At 46.5% G+C, this 17,094-nt stretch overlaps 1 long non-coding RNA gene across 6 annotated transcripts in view; it reads left to right on the forward strand.

The window, feature by feature from the left end:
* LOC116845994 overlaps window positions 1–17,094 on the forward strand; it is a 221,068-nt gene that overhangs the window by 102,500 nt on the left and 101,474 nt on the right. The gene's annotated exons all lie outside the window — the stretch shown is intronic.

Genomic DNA, 17,094 nt, shown 5'->3' on the forward strand with positions numbered 1-17,094 from the left:
CAGATATATCGCGCAGATCTCCAAGAATTATCCGTGGCGCGACCGGTCGCGGAGAACGCGCCATTCCCGCGTATGTGTGAGTATGTGTGTGTACGTACACCCGGGCGCGTCGCGCAGCGACAAGAGAAAAAGCAAGGGCAGAAGGAAAAGGGGAGCGTTTCGTTACCTAATTACGCCGTGTTTACCGGCAAACGGCCAATTGTGCGGGCCGCGCGACTAATTATACACTGCAAAACAGGACAATACTCGCGCTCCCGCACCGATGCTTTCGCCGCCCTGTTACTTCGCGTTGCGTACAAACGAATGCGCCGCGTTGCATTGTCGAAGCGTCGTTCCGTCGAATTGTGCGCAAACAAATAAAATTAAATATCAGAGTCGGTAACGTGCATAACGCGACCTCGTGCAATTTTTATGCTTCTTTTGTGAAGAGCACCGCAGTAATTAACATGCGACGATCGTTACAGGTGGCGAATTAATTTTGAACGATTAATTACACCTTCTGTCGCGTTCCTCTGTCTCTCCAAATGTTTGTAAAAACATTTTTAAAAGGCTAGCACGAGGGAAACGTTGCGTCTCGGCGCAACATAAGCGCAGCCTCGAGTAATTGTGATAATGATGATGCACCGTGCCGTTCTCTTCTTCTTGATAATCCGCGAGCTCTCGGGAACGTCGGACTCCCGCCAAATCACGAGCCCGAGTTCCGTCCTGAAAATTTACGTAACCGCGAAAAACAACGAGCTCGGAGGCAGCGACCGGTAGCGGCAGCAACCCGGGCGCGTTCATAACGCGCTTAATCGTAATCGGTCGTGGCGCGAACCGCGGAAAAGACGGACAATTATAACTTCCCGCTCGGCATTATCGCGACGAAACGACAGCGCCGAAGAAAACTGGTCGCGTCGGCGAAACTCTGCGTTTTTCGTTTTTTTCATTTTTATCGGGCGCGATCGCGCGGCATTGCGCGCTCTTAATGAAGGATGAAGTAATTATATTGGCGATATCAACGCGATATCTGTCTGCGAAAGTGTTTTCGAGAGCATCGACGAAATTGGCGCGAATCAATATTCGCGCAATTAACGTTCGGCCGCGTGAATGCACGTGAAAGCACGCGAGTCGTCCTCGTGAGCTCTCGAGGACAGGCAGGGCGCGATTAATTGTGATTCAATTTATTTGACAGCGCCAATGAAGATCGCGCGTGATCAGCGCAGTAATCGCGAGTCTTTACGGCGCGGCGCCGGTATAAGCGGCTTACATAAATTTTCGCCGGTGGATTCGTATTCATTTCGCGGCGTAACCTGCGGTACGCAAGCCCGGACTCTGCGGTTTCAGCGGCGCGCGCGCGGGAGGCGAGCTGCACCTGACGCGGTCAGGATCTCGATGAGGAAGAAGAAGAAGAACCTCTCCTCCGCCGCTGCAACGGCGTCGGTGCAACGGAAACGCGAGATGTCCATTAACTACCCGACCGGGCCCGATTGCCCATAATTCACTGGATAATCAGACGGTGTCCATCGTCACGTAAGGAGATGCATCACTCCGTCGGACGGATTAATACGCTGTTTGACGAATAGACGGAGAGGATGAAAGCGAGAGCAAGAGAGAAAGAGAAAGAGGGACGAGCTTATTTTCTTACCCATCATTGCAATTTTGTAACGGGTAGAAAATTATCGAACGTTGTTTACGAATCGAGGCAGTTTCGCGCTTCCGGTATCCTCTTGAAATTCCCTCTCCTCGAGACGCGAGAGAATACTCACATATTTCAGAATTTCAAAGTTACAACAAACAACTAATGATAACTGACTGGACTGGCATGATAGAGGCAGCTTTGCTTCTATATGTTAATACCACGACCTGTTTTTTTTCCTTGTAATACAGATATACAGCAATATGAATATTTTGTCCTGGTACCGGATTCAGTTGTGCAGGGTAAAAAGCTAGCATATAACATATATATCCTGATATATAGTTCCGGGATCTCTTTGTGAGAGATCTCTATAGACCTCCTGTCGGTCCTTAAATATGTGCCAACTTTACCTTATGCGCTATACGCTCGACAGTCATTTTATGAATAAGAATTGCTTTTATTATCCGAAATAAAGTGTATCATACATTTGGAAGAAACTTTATTCTAGCTAGTGTTTCTAACTTTTTTCACTCACGATGAAAAATATTAATATAAAACTTCGAGAGAAGCTCGAAAATTTATTTTACTACTACTAAATTAGTTTTTTCAATTTTTTAACTATAATTTCGATTTATAACTATATTTTAAATATTATTCCGATTTTAATAAAACGCAAGATATCCATGTCTTAAAAGGGCCATTTTGTATTTTATTCTTTTCAAGATAAATACTAAAAAAGTACAGGGGCAACATATCCCTAGGACCATCTAGGCCCGGTTTCCCCCACGTTATTTCTCTCTCTTTCTCTCTCAAGATTGATTTTTCTTTCCTTACAAGTTGATTTTTATACACGAGGGAGATTTTTATATTCTGGGGGGACGTTCGGATGGGTCCAAATGTCGCGAGGTCGATCGCGACTGGCGCTTCGTGCGCTGCACTTGGAGCGACGCGGTGTGCTGCACTCGACGTCGCGGCGACGTGTGTTTGGTGTGCGTGTACCTTGGGTGCCGTGTCCTCTCTCCACCTCTTCGCCCCCGCTTCCCCTGGTATCTTTCTCGCTCTCTGTTCCTGCGAGTCTCTACCCTCCATCCTCTCCGGGGCCTCGTCCCCGTGCCCCGTCGAGCCGCGCTCCCGGTGAAAGTGAGCGCATTCCATGGCCACCGCGACCACGCCCGACCAACACATTCTCGCGAGATCTGCGAGAGCGCTGCGGGACCGATCTCGTCGGAGGAGAGTGTCGGTGTGCTCCTCGGTTGCGCGCCGCTCGGTGATAGTCGCAACGAGAGGAGCCGTCCGTGTGCTCCGCCACCGCCGCCGCCACCACCGCCGCCGCCTGGCTGGTCCGCCGCCGTTGCTCCGGATCCAGAACGGGTCTCTCTCCTATTCGCGCCACGACCACCTAAGTGATATGTGTTTAGCGTACCTCATCGCGCGTGTCCGTCCGTCCCTTTCCCTCGTACCTCACGCCATCGCCGTCTCCACTACTCGCCGCCGTCGCCGTCGGCGCCGCCTTGTATACTCGTGGTCGCGTTAGCGAGCGAGGGTGGATTGCCGCGGTGAAAAAATGAACTCATGACTCTGCCTGAATCGTCGAGATTACGTAACCTCCGCGAGTTACGTGTTAGTACGATGACGCGAGAATACATCCACATTGGACGGTTGTAGCCTTTTTTTCAATTTCGAGGGGGAAGACAAGTCATATGACGTAGAATAAAATGAAATAACAAGTAATCTTTCTTCATAAAAAGAAGACATCTTCGCATAATGGTTTATGTTGATAGTATTCTTAGGCAGTGCATAGTTTACTCTCTTAAAGTGAATCAGTGAATAGTCACTGATATCAGTTATAATTGTAACATTGAACAGTTTCAGTGCTATATTTATAACTGCAAATCAGTGTATATTGACTGCTTTCAATGATGTTTAACTGATTCACTTTAAGAGAGTGTCTGTAATTGAAAATGCGTTTCTAACACATCCTGATGAAACGATCGTCAGTGACGACTCGTCTAATTTGTAATACTCGTCATTTCTTTTCTCTTCAAATCTATCAACATCATCTTCTGCACATCTCTTTAATAGATGTTTTATTCAGAAGGAAATTAACATATCCTGATAAGATGGGATGTCAATGGCGACTCGTCTAATTTCTATTACTTCGTTATCTCTTCTTCTCTCCGAATCCATTAACATCCCCTTCTGCGGTCGCATTGCTCGTCGATTATCATGATGGTCGAGAGCGAGAATAAATTTGCAGTGTAAGTAAAGAAGTATTGAATTGCGATTCATACGTTACATACGACACGATCACGGGTGGACGCACTCGACCGGAATATTAAGTGGCCGATAACGCAGAGAACATTTATTGATTTTTGTTTCGTATCGTCGGCTCTCTCGTCGGCGCTCCGTTAGAGATCGAGACGGGTTTTCCACCGCGTGGCCACCTGGGCGATACGCGTTTAGCGTTTCGCTTATTCGTCCACACGCTTCTCATATTCTATTCCCCACCGCTACCAGCTGTGTTTTACGAGCAAGCGTGAATTAACGCGAGAAGAAGTAGATGCGTTTTATTGCCGTTCTTACGCAACCGGCGAAATGGGCGGTCCGTGCGTTGTACGAGATATGCACTCTTATCGCTTTGATTGCCCGGCTAATCGGCGAATTTTTGCTAATCATCGCCTTCTGAATCGCCTTCCAAATCCATTAAGCGAACGAAAATGCCCGCCGTGTATGAAATCCACGACGCGCCGTCGCCCGGTTTCCGCTTTCATGCATTTGTAGCAGTTTTGCGTGTTTATTGATCGGAGATAATTTTATCCGCCTTTTACGATTACATCAGAGCAGAGCGTTTCGCTCATAGACTTGCTGAATGTATCGTCCATACATATGCAGGAGAGACATGAAAAGATACTATATAATTTTTCTTATTCGCGCTCGATTTGTTATGCGTGCTTTTACGGCCGCGCATATTATTACGCCGGATGAGTAGGATCACTTGGTCGTTATCGATACCCCGTGTACACGATACGCACACGAGCGCAACTGAAATTTATATTAAACGAATGTAGTACGTTATTGCACCTTTTATAGTCGCTTGTGTAATTACACATAGCTCTGTTATAATTAGAAAGTAACATTTTATGCTCCGCAACGGTCGTTAGGATCATCTTCTGAACGGAACAAGGTATGGGCATGCATTAATTGCTATTCCTCGGTCTCTCTTTCTCATAAATTATTATTCTCATGTCTACCATATATCGTAAAAAAAGAGAAGATTTAATAACGTAGAAATAAAATAAGATGAAAAGGAAGGAAGAGAGAGGATTTGATAAGAAGATGATGTGATAATGTTCTCATTCGACTCTATTTAGGTCGGACAATAATTTCATCTTAAATTGTCACATTCGTCTGAATTATTTCAGACGCTGTTGCATTTGAATATGTTCTCGTAAGCAAACGTTCAAAGGTGTCCTTCATCGATTTTCATGGTTTTGAATATGTCGCAAAGTAGCTGAGAATAATGTTCACGTTTTCTTTATATTCTTACACGTTTAGGTGTTAAATACATTTAAGAGTTGAAACAATCTCCCAAAAATAATCCGATAAAATTGATTGCTATTGTATCGGATATTTTTTGTTCAAGTGGCACGAGTCAACGATAAACTAGATGGGCGAAAAACTTTTAGATTTTAGTGGTATTACCAAATGATAAGTCAGACGAGCTTAAAATTGTCAATGATGAATTTTTTATTCCAAATGACTCGATTGTATCGCGAACCAAGCAATTAAAAAATTCTAAATCCATTCAACAAGCCTATTTTGAGTGTAGATTGCTGTGGGTCACTGTGTTTCTGCAAAACGCATTTAAGAAAATAAATCTTTTTCATTTTTGGTTGTCATGACATACTAGGAATCCATGAAAATCGGCGAGAGATAGTTTCAAGAGTTTCCTCGCTAGTTTTTCGTTGTCGTAGCTTTCGTTCGCGATTCACGAATAGTTCACGATTAACAAAAACCATCCTCTTCATCTTGACTGCACCTTTGTGTCAAATTATCAGGATGATCTCGCCGTGTTATTGAGATGGTAACTCGTACAAAAAGAAACGAGACGGTGGTCGTTGTTCATTGCGCTCCTGAGTCCGCGCTCGTTGTAACGGACACGCGTGCAGGATTCTCGTGTTCCCCGAAGAACCGTAAGCGCCGGGGCCCGTATTGCCCAGGAGGCCAGGTGCGTAGGTATATACGCGATAGAAATAGATGCACGGGCGCGCAAACCGCACGCGGAACTTTTATCGGCAACGTAACGGTAGCGAACGAAGAAGTATCTCGAGTGGTAACGCGAGCCCTCGACTGATACAGTTATCGAAAGGACGAAATGATGGTCATTCTCAGCGTCCAATTGGTAAACCAAGGAATTCACGAGTTACGAGAAGCCCCAGCGTTCGCTATAAGTGCGAACTGCGGGCGAGATGTTCGCACGCGCGCACGTGGAGAGAAGCGGTTTCGAGGAAGAACAAAAAGCGGCCACATCGCGAGCAGCACCTTATTTTATCATGCCGGTAACATTATGAAATAGAGACCGCGAATGACCGTGAAATTACTTTTGACTCGTGGCATTGATAAAGTCGCGTATAAAACATGTCCACGCGACACTCAATCGACGTGAGATTCATCGCTCCTCTCGAATCGCCGCGAATTGAATTTTTGCGAGTTGCTAACTCGTTCTCGCTCTCGAGCTAGAAGAGGAGAGGAGACAAACTCTCCAATTTTCACAATTGCGATCAAAAGTGAAACAACAGCGAACGTAATGTAACGTAGGGGGATGAAGGTATAAGTTACGAAGAAGCATTTACCGGTAACCTCAGCCGCTGATGTAAAGGTTCCACGCAATACGTGGAGTTGGCTTGATGTAGTGGTAAGTGCAGGTAGGAAACAAAGACAATTCATTTCGCTTAGGCTTACACTCTAATCCCCTTACACCAAAAGTGTTTCTATCACTTAAGAGAGGAGAAAGGGTAAAACTCTTAAACGAAAAGAATTATTTTTATTTCTCGCTTCAAAACTTATACGTCAAGCTTGCCCCGCGCATTGTGGACGAACCTTAATCGATAGAGCGGTACCTATCCATATTGCACTGACGTTTTCAAGGGAGAACACGCGTCTTCGGCAACCGGCCGTGCAACGAGCGAGGGAAAAGTGATAACATAATTGGCGGATGTTAGCGATAATAACGAAGCAACAGGCTACCCTCCGTGATTCATGGAGATCCGACGATGCGTACGTACGTCGCGGAAGTAACGTGGTCCCGCTATTAGCAAACGATCGGTATTAAAGGAAAGTAACACCGGGAACGGCCGTCCCTTTCTCCTGTCAATGAAAAGAATACTGGGCTTTGCGAATACGTAAAAATAAAATGAGACAGCAAATACTGATCCGAGGAAACGCCGATCGATCGATCGATCGATCTGTCTTACCTGCCGGCAGCTGTCGATGCATTATCTCGCCGGGGCATTGTAAGGTGCCACATGCCCGCTGCGGAACACAAGCGATTAGAAACATTTCGCGGAATGCTCCACTTTTCACGCTCGGTCGCACGGAAATCTTCCGCCATCGTACGGTTCATCACGCTGCTCGAGGAGGAAACCTTGCGCGGCCGCCGAGGCGACCTTCTGACGATCGGGGAGCGCGTTTAATTTCGCTTTCGCAATAGGCGACCGGATTAATACATCGTCGAATTTCGAGGTCGACGTGTCGCGACAGCATAAATCCTCCTTGGGACGGGACGACCGGCTGTGAATTGTATCGCGAAGTAGAGTAAATTAATTTCACGCGAAATCTCTTTCTGTCTTTCTCTCCCTTTCTCCCTCGCTCCCCCTCCCTTTATCTCTCTCTTTTTCTCTCTCTCTCTGTCTCTCATTCACTCTCTGGCGAAGCAAGGCGCGTGAAGACGCGCGTTTTCGCGACAGATCGACGTGTCTCGGTTTCGTCAGAACGTGTCGCCGCGATTATTCTCGGAATAAATCAGTGGCAATTCATCAATTGCTCCATGTACGATTGCGATTTTATATAACGCATACACCCGCGAGTCTCTTGCACAACGCACGCACGCCAATACGACTCGCAATAACTTATAATCTGAGGTATAATTAATTAGCTACGGATTCATATAGCACCTATTCATTATGGATACTTATTAAATTTTTTACAATAATGGCGTTAAAAAATGTTCACGTGAACTTATTTATTAATCGCTACGTAACAGTTCTTACTCGCATCTGCAATTTCGTTGCGTAAAACACGAGTCGCCTGGTGATTACATTTCAAATTGGAAAAAATCCGTCTGAGCGTATCACGTAATTACTGTTCAAATGTCGCGTGAATATCTTACGCGTGAGTATATGCTGGTGACAGGCTTCGTTTCATGTTAAATTTAGCGTCGTTGCGTTCAATTAGAATGATCGTTGTGGGAAGGAAACAATTTGTTTATTAGTATGCGCAGCCCGTCCAGAAATTTGTCTTACGGTCTTCCTAGTCAGATTGATCCCGATCAGCTATCTGATTTGGACAAGGTGATGTTATCGGGTCCTAATTATTAATAATCGTCATTAATAAAGTTCTGCTGTGTTGACATGACTTATCAGGACGCGATAAAATTACCTTATACAAACCAGACAGCTGATCGGGATCAAACTGATGGTGAAATAAATTTCTAGTCGGAAGACCGTCGCGACGTTCAGCAATACGGATACGTGGCATGGCGAAATGAACGGCTCGGGGCGATAATAAGGAAATGCGCGGGGTGCAACCTTCCCGAGTACATTATTTTGTCTAACTTCTCCGACGCTAAGCGAGAGCGCGCGCCTCTCATCTCGCGCAATTAGTTTCGTGTTTTAAGCGTTGGCAGTCAGCCCAGTTTCCCGGCGTAATGGAGCATCTAACCACCTAAAATTACGGCCATTAGAGGCCGTCGCAACCGGAGAACAACGGCGGAGACAGTCTTTCAAGGTTCAGAATTACGCTCGAAGAACGTAACAATTCGATAAAAGGCACGAGGCCTCGGAGCGGTTGTTAACAAATCGGCGTCGATACACGCTCGCCGATAATATATCCCTATAATCGACAGAAACGCGCGCGCACGCCGCAAATACCAGGCCAGCTCGCCGGATTGGTCGAGATAGAATCTCGAGAAGCATTTCGTGGATTTAGCAAGCCGCCGGTAGACTTTCGTTCCGGTGCCCTACGAACACCCACGTAAGGTAACGCCGCGGAGAACTATCGGAATAGGAATAGGAATAGGAGAGGCTGCTGCGCCACACATCGGTGTGGTGGCTGTGTAGCAGTCATCGATACGCTTCGAGAGGAGCGCATAGACGGGAGCGCGCGCAGATATCCGCGTATGTGTGTGTGTATACATACACACACGCACACAAGAGTGTGTATGTACGTATATACGGGAATACACACAATCTTTACATCCGATGTGCCTATGTGTCCGACGGCGAACGTGCCGCTCCGGCAGGGCGTGGTCGGTTTATGTAAGGCACCGGCGTTTTTTCGTCACCCGTTTCGCGGTCCTCGACTTATCTGTTAGGCTCCCGCGATCTATCGAGGCACCCGGTGCCCTCCGTCAGACCCCCATCAGGCCCCCTCGCCCGCCTCGAAGGCGAAGGCAGCAGCACACCTATCGAGAGAGATCTCCCCTGACATTTCGCCGGCGCGCGAGATGTCGCCGATGAGATTCGATATTTCCTCTTGTGTGTGAATGGGATGCTCTCTCCGTTTCTCTCCGTTCCTCTCGCTCCCCCTCCGCCCCTTCCTCCCTTCCTCCTGGACCCACGGTGTGATTCATGGGATCCCCTGACATTTGCCTATCGATGCCCACGTGGGGGAGGGTCGACGATCCGAGACATCGCCGCGCTCGCGTAACGTGTGTATGTGTGTATGTGTGTGTGTGTGTGTGTGTGTGTGTGTGTGTGTGTGTGTGTGTGTACACGCGGGAACTTCGCTTTTCTACTCGTGATTATTTCCACTTTAGTCGTTCTTCGCTGCGTTCTGTTCGCCGATAGCAGAACGTGATAGACGCCTAATAGGCAATTAAAATTATTCGCAGATAATGCGGGAGAAATAGAAACGATACCGATAGACGGAGACGTTCTGATGCCGGACGTGAGTCTCTCGGAAGAAATCTTTATGTGGGAAACAAGAAAAATAGAGTTTGAAACTTTCCCTCGTAACTCCTCACTATCCGGTCAGGGATCGCCAAAAATTGGGAGCTCGAGAAACCTTATTGCCCCTCTCTAAATACGGACAATTTGACTTTACGCGCTGAATCTACGAGCGTTACAATTCCCGAGCGTTTCCTGCTCGTTTTCTGATCGTTCGCAGATAAGATCGTCTATCATCTCACGATCTAAAACATCCTCCTGACATTTGTTCGGACCGTATCTTTTTTCTGCTTCAACATCGATCTGTATCGGTAAACAACAATGGCCAATTAAACCGTTATCCACTGCGGTCTAAAGAGAAGATAGAAATCGGAATTCCGCGTTATTCGCTCTCCAATGTCTTTCCCCTAGTGATACATGCATGTGTGGGTGTGTCTGTATGCCATTGAAGAAGACGACGTCGTGCATCGTGTTCGTTTTGGCAGATAATGAATAACGATTGATATAAAATATTGAGAAAAAAAATATCTAAAAATAAAAGTTTTTTTTGGTGTACTAAGACAATACATTTATTTAAATAAAAAAATTTTTTAAATAGCGTAAACGATTATTTTTATACAAAATAACGATTTAAAAAAATCCAAATTTTTTTTTTTTTTTTTAATTTTCTTCGTGTAAAAAGTATGTATATTAATATACTTCGTGTAAAAAGTATGTATATTAATTTACTTCGTGTAAAAAGTATGTATATTAATATACATACTTAATAAATAAATGTATATTATTAATACCCAAAAATACTAATATTTATTGTCTTTTAGGTACTTTTTCTCTCAATGCACGCGCTTATCAAGTACAGAATTATCTTTTTCAAAACTCGCTCTCCAACGTCTTTTACGCATATTCAGTATGTGCGTACGTGGGTGTGTGTGGGTGTATGCCATTAAAAAGAATGGTACATTGCATCGCGTTCGCTTCGACAAACGATTAATAACGATTAATTCGTATATATCGAGCGCCTTGAAGAAATTCCGCGTCCATCCTGAATCTCTCCTGGCTGAAACCCGAGTGACGGTCGCGCCGCGTGCAAAATGCAGTTGCATCACGATGCAAGTCGCTTCTCCGGCGCTTCCCGCGCGCTCGATGCTCCAGTCCGATCAGAGGAATCCCTTGACATTTGCACTCCCGGCGCGGCTGTGTGCGTGCTCCACACACGTGGCCTGCTACTCGTGTGTCTACACGCCCGGCCTCCACCCAAACAGCGACGAGACTCCCACACCGCCAATCCGCGCTTAGTGGCTCTCTCGGGCCTCGTTCCTCCGCGTTCGCCCGCGCACAAACGTAAAATTAAAGCGTTCACTTGCGCAACCCGTCGCGCTCTTACGTAAGCCGCGGGTGTCCCCTGCGTGACGGAGCGCACACGCATGAAATGCATCGCGAATTCGGTCGGTCCATCGCGTCGTGACGCCTTCATCAATTCTCGCGCGGAGGGACGCCGCGCGGAGACGAGAATACGCGATCGGCCGATCGATCATGCCATCTCGGCGTCAGATCGCAATAAACGTCGAATCCGCCTACGCGGCAGATCGTTATCGTCGTCCGTGGAGGACAACGCGATCGTACGAGACCGGTGTGGGTCAGAGGATTCCCAAGAGCGTAACGGCGCGCTCGCGGGCGCGGTATACGATTATTATTTGTGTTACCGAGATCAGGAATGACTGATGTATGGTAGTAGTTGCAAATGGGAATTTTCCGATCGGCAATATACCGCGACCATCGATTGGCTCATCTCGTCAAGGTGCCTGCACCTTGCCTACTTGGCGGTCAGAAAAAGATCAGTTACATAAAGCACTTCTTCACGTCTTCTTCTTCTTCTACGTACGACCGTCCTGATTACGTCCACCTTGGTGTATGTAGCGTGAAGTTACTCAGAGGCGACATACAACGCCTGTCCTGTATCTTATCTTCCCGCGTAAGATCCTTTTATGAATAGATGAATGAAATCGCCTCGATGAATTTATGAGGTGATAGTCACGCTACGCGTATGCCGGATTAATTCCGCTCGCAAAGAAGCGCAAGCCTCATTCGCATCGATCGGCATTACGTGGTGAATGATTCGTGTCTCTACACGATCGATTATATCCGAGTCCAATTTACGACGATTTATATGTGAGATAAAGGTATCGCTCTCCCCCGTTCTCCCTTTCGCAAATAATCAGGATAGGATAAATAATCGCCTTTAATTAGAAAGTTGATTTATGGTCAATCGCCGTCGCGCTTTAATAAGCCGGCTCAGTCAGCTCGTCCGGCGTCTCTTTCGAATCGGCTTAAAGGATATGCCCTTTTTGCTTTTCGCCGTAGTTTCAAGTAGTCGTGCTATCGTGATATGAATATTGATTGAATATCGTCCTTCGCGATTAATCGACTCTTTCCTCTTTCTCCGATTATGCGAGAAAATCTAGTGATAGCAGTGACAAAGGCAACAGGAGCAAAAGACTGTCCCGGCGAGTCTGACCGAGCTTCACCAAACAGTGAAAGTAATGTAAATCGATTTGCCTGGACGTCTCGCGAGAGGGACTTCCAAGCTCGTATAGGAGTGTATCCTTCCTGGATATCTACGTCCACGTGGACACGCGACAGCGCCGCTACACACCGCCGGACACGCGATTCATTATCCTCCACGGGCGCTGGAATTGATCGAGAATCTTTCTCCGCGAATTCTCGTGCGATCTATTGAACACGGTCGTGGACGCGAGGTACACGGCTGGAGAAGCACACGCGGCGCTGAAACTGAAGCAGCCTGAAAGTAAAAAGGGTCAATCTCGCAAAAAGTGAGATAGGCATTTACGCGCCAACTATACTTTCTTGTTGTTCCGACAAAAAGGTAGCAATATACACGTGCAAGTTTATCATCATCGGCGCTGCAGCAACAAAATGGTTTAGTTTTACTACAAGATGGTCAGTTCGATCACGATTTTTCCGCTCTAAATTATCTCGTGATTATAGTCGCAAACACCAAGCACTTTTTTATCACAGCGCGGCGCGAGAGTATCCTTGCGAATTCGTTCGAGCTGAAGCGCGTTATTTCCTCATTCCGGATGAAATCGCGAGAAGCTTCGATTTGCATCGCGAATCGTAGGCGGACGAGGATCGAGCCAATTACGCAATCTCATCTGCGCAGAAGAAGATGTTGATCGCGACGACTTTTTTTTGCGATAATCACGGGATATGTAAAGCAGCGATTACGCGAGCCATCTCCACGACAGTTAATAAAATATCGCTCGAATACTCAAGGATACACCGCTTGCGTATGTCGCTCGCAGGCGCGTTGGATAATAATACCGATGCGCGCGGATCGTCGCGCTTTGGAATTCGCGAGAAACCGCGGCAGACACCGAGATCGTGGAAGCCCGATAATGATATATCGGAGCCGTCGAGGTTTCCTTTCGGCGGCCGGGCCGTAAATTCAGCATTATTACGCTATTACTTATTCCATTATTCATCGGCTGAAAATAATTTCGTCCCCGGAGAGTCGGGTAATTTATCGGCCGTCGGGCCGGGAAATTATTTGTAAACGGATAGCCGTGCATCAATCGCCGGGCTATTCGTTTTCTATTCCGCGATCTGCGAGCGAGGGAGCGATCGATCGACCGACCGACCGACCGACCGACCAACCGACCGACCGACCGACCGACCGACCGACCAACCGACCGACCAGCCGATCGGCCGGCCGGCCAGCCGTCGCTACGTACACATGGCGGGATTAGAGATCGGTGGGTGTGTTACGCCGGTCGGGGATCGGGTGTGCGATCATGCGTTAAAATGAAAGGAGACGCGCGACGTGCCGAGATGAGAAATAAGAAAAAACGAACTAACGAGACTCGATAGCGGCTGGTCAGCCAGCCAGCCAGCCAGCCAGCCGACGGCCGATTGGTTGCCGCTTGGTGTGTCCTAAAAGGAGAGTCTCGTATCCGAGATATCTGAGACGATATCTGCGCGGTCGCGCTCAAATTTGGATTCCGCGGCGACGATACTGTTCGATAAGTCCGCTAATATTGGGAATAGAATCGTTTGATACGCGTCTTGATGTACTTTGCGGCCTTGTCGCCTTTATTCTCTCATTCCTTTTCCCTTTTACACTTCAAAGTATCTTGATATGATTCGAGAGATCGCAGTTCCGTCGCGGTGTAGCGTAATTTGACTCTGCCCTGGTCGGAAAAAATATTTATTAAAATCCCGGAGACACGCGGAGTTTTATCACATTCATCACTCTTCTACACCTTGACAAGGGTCGTATGATATTTCGCACAACTGCCAGGACGAGAAACTTAGCCGTTATGGGTTAATTAAAGTCCTCATCACGTGGTCATAGATAATAGCGGAGAGCATATACACCACGGTGCGCGGACGCGTTCTATCGATCTGTACCGCTAGTCGATCGATCGATCGATCGATCGGCCGGCCGGCCGGTAACGATTTTTTCCACTTTCTAAACGGCGCGGGTCCGCTTCGGGAGCGAGCGAGCGAATGAGAGAGAAAGAGAGAGAGACCGGAGACCGCGCGCGGAATTTCGTGATTAGCTCGGCCGTTTTTGTCAACGTCACGTTGGCAATAATGTTCGTTGGCGCGTAGAATTATTGCCTCATCGATGCCGCTGTAGGCTGTTGTAGCTCGCGCTTGTCTCGAATCGCTCTTTTGTGGTTCGCAACGGTCGCCGCGATATCCCTGTCTCCGCTTTCGAGCTCGACGAGCGAGAGCCGCCTGCATCCTTTCCGCGACGGGGAACAAAGAAACGATCCTCTGTCCACCCCCGCTTTAGTGCTTTGCACGAGTTCCTATCCGCAAGAATCGCGTCGAGAATTTCAGTCGCTGACACTTCCGACTGTACACCCTACTGTCGGTTTTTCTATCTGAAAGCCGTCGCTCTGCATCCCAGTGATAAAACATAAGTTTTCGTATCAAGAGTTTGCAAAAATTCGTTGGTTCGTAAATAACTTTATTGGCTCAAAAGATACATTGTTTTACAGATGCGGAGTCAGACACCTGAAAAGTGGCAAAAATTGATAAATAATATTTCGTTATTATTAATAACAGGAATGTACTTGATAATCCGGTCAACTTTCGCAAATTTCAAAAAATATTGAATTCTTTGCGGGAAATTGGAAATCACATTGCGATTTAATTACTACCCTATCTCGTATTTCTCTCTTATCCTTCACTTTCTTTCTCTCGCTTTCAAAACCTTAAATCTGAAACGAATGCAGTTAAGTATCAGTTTCATCGACACACGGAAACCGGAAGCCCCTCTTAAGGTGTACATGAACGCTAGACCTGGACGTCGAACGCATTGATGTGCAATCAGCTCTTAAAGAGTACAAATCGACCCGTAGCTCAGGCAACATAATAGGGGAGTAGCAATCGGATGTTTTATTTCATTTATTTATCGAAGCATGAACGATTGGGTTCGTTGATTCGCGTTTCTCCCGTGTTATCTTTACGCAACAGTGTTATCACACCGGCACGTGCGCGAGTGTAATGCGAGAACGCGAAAGGAGATAATGATGCTTAGTCGTGTATCGATGATAGCGTGTGATAGACGAGATTTGAGCTGATTACGTTCGATTAAAAATACACAAGACCGGGGAGCGCCGTTTCGAGCGAATTTAAATGAAAAACAACGCGATCGAGGTGTTAATTCGCGCGGCGCGCTGCAATTTTGCGAAATGACTTGTGGATCGCGCTCATAGTGCAATCCGATCGGCTAAACGATGTTATTACAGTGATAACTGTTATAACGCCAAATTAATCGCGGCGGCGTTTGCTTGTCCTCTTTGGCGATTCCGCGATAAGAGTTGGGGCGATGGTGTGCGCGCGAACGTTGTTGTTCAGTCGGACGGGCTTGAATGGGATCGAACGGGACGCGATAATACGTGTACGGATCGAGTGGGCGTCGAGGATCGACTCAAACGATCACGCGTAGCGTGTGTGTACAGGCAAAGTTCAAGCCTCATTAATTCAACGTCGGTTCGTCCGTCAATTAAATCCATCTAGTCGCCGAGGGATCTCCCTCGATTAGACAGCGACATTTGCTCGCCCGACTTGCAAGCTGATTGTTAACAGCGTCAAGTCAATTCCACGAGGATTGCAAACAGCCGTGACAACATGACAAAATAGAAATTCACGCATATCACTTGGAACACTCCGTAGAAATAGAAAGAGAGTGTCGCGATCTCCCTCGCAGAATCACTCTCGGATTTGTTACTTCCTCATTCTTTTAATTCTTATTTTAAAACGAGTTACCTCGTTAAGATGCGCGAATGATGGGATGAAGCGAGATCTAGCGTCGAAGGTGCACGGACATCAAACGACGCGGCATGCTCTCTCGCTTCTCGAGCGCGCCTTATTTGTCGTCGATAAGGGAACTCTCTACAATCTAAATTTTTTTAATTATTTTAATGAAACGTGATTAAGAAAAAGGTAGATCGTGTAATCGTGCTCTTCTCTTTTGCTACCAGCAAATTTTGAGATATATTCGTGACTATTTGTCCACTTGAGGTTTATATATCTCGATGCATCACGCTGCAGAGCGCAGCACGAGCCAATGGAGCAAGAATCGAAAGGTATCGCCACAGAGACGTTGTACTTTCGCGAGCCAACGTGCACGTATTGAAATACTTCGTATACTTTCGTTCTTTCCGAGCGTGAACTTCGATAGATGCATATGTCTTACGTGTTTGCCAATTAAGTGCCAATGCGTACGGTTAATTGAGTCGGTGTTCGTGTTTCATCTTGAGCCTCGAGTACTTATTAATGGATAGATAATACTGGATTGCGTGGAATAATTTATTAGAATTTATTCCGCGGAGCACGCAAAGTCTCGATTCGGTTCATTTCATCCTCCAATCTCGTTTATCTTGTTTATCTGCTGTTACGTAATTTTCTTACCAGTGGATCGGGCGTTACAATCACGGTTTATCTGTACGACTAATGAAATTGTTACAGGAATATAAGGCGAAGGGAAATCGATAGGTGACATTATCGCGTAGGTAATCAACTTGAAGTGTAATATTTTAATAGTAATCATAATGAAGTTACAGGATGCTTTTATACAGTATGTATAGATAGACAGCGTCGTAATATAGTTTCCCTTAAGTAATTCGTTCAATACAATTATGCTTAATCACTTCGTAAGTTCATTATCGTCTATAGTGAAAGAGAGATAGAAGGAAGTAGAGAAAGATCGAGGGATAGAGAGAGATAGAGAGAGAGAGAGAGAGAGAGAGAGAGAGAGAGAGAGAGAGAGAGAGAGCG

Source organism: Odontomachus brunneus, unplaced genomic scaffold (assembly GCF_010583005.1).
Source record: "Odontomachus brunneus isolate Ranch 3 - 2012 unplaced genomic scaffold, Obru_v1 Obru_scaffold_059, whole genome shotgun sequence".
NCBI classification, from domain to species: Eukaryota; Metazoa; Arthropoda; class Insecta; order Hymenoptera; family Formicidae; genus Odontomachus; species Odontomachus brunneus.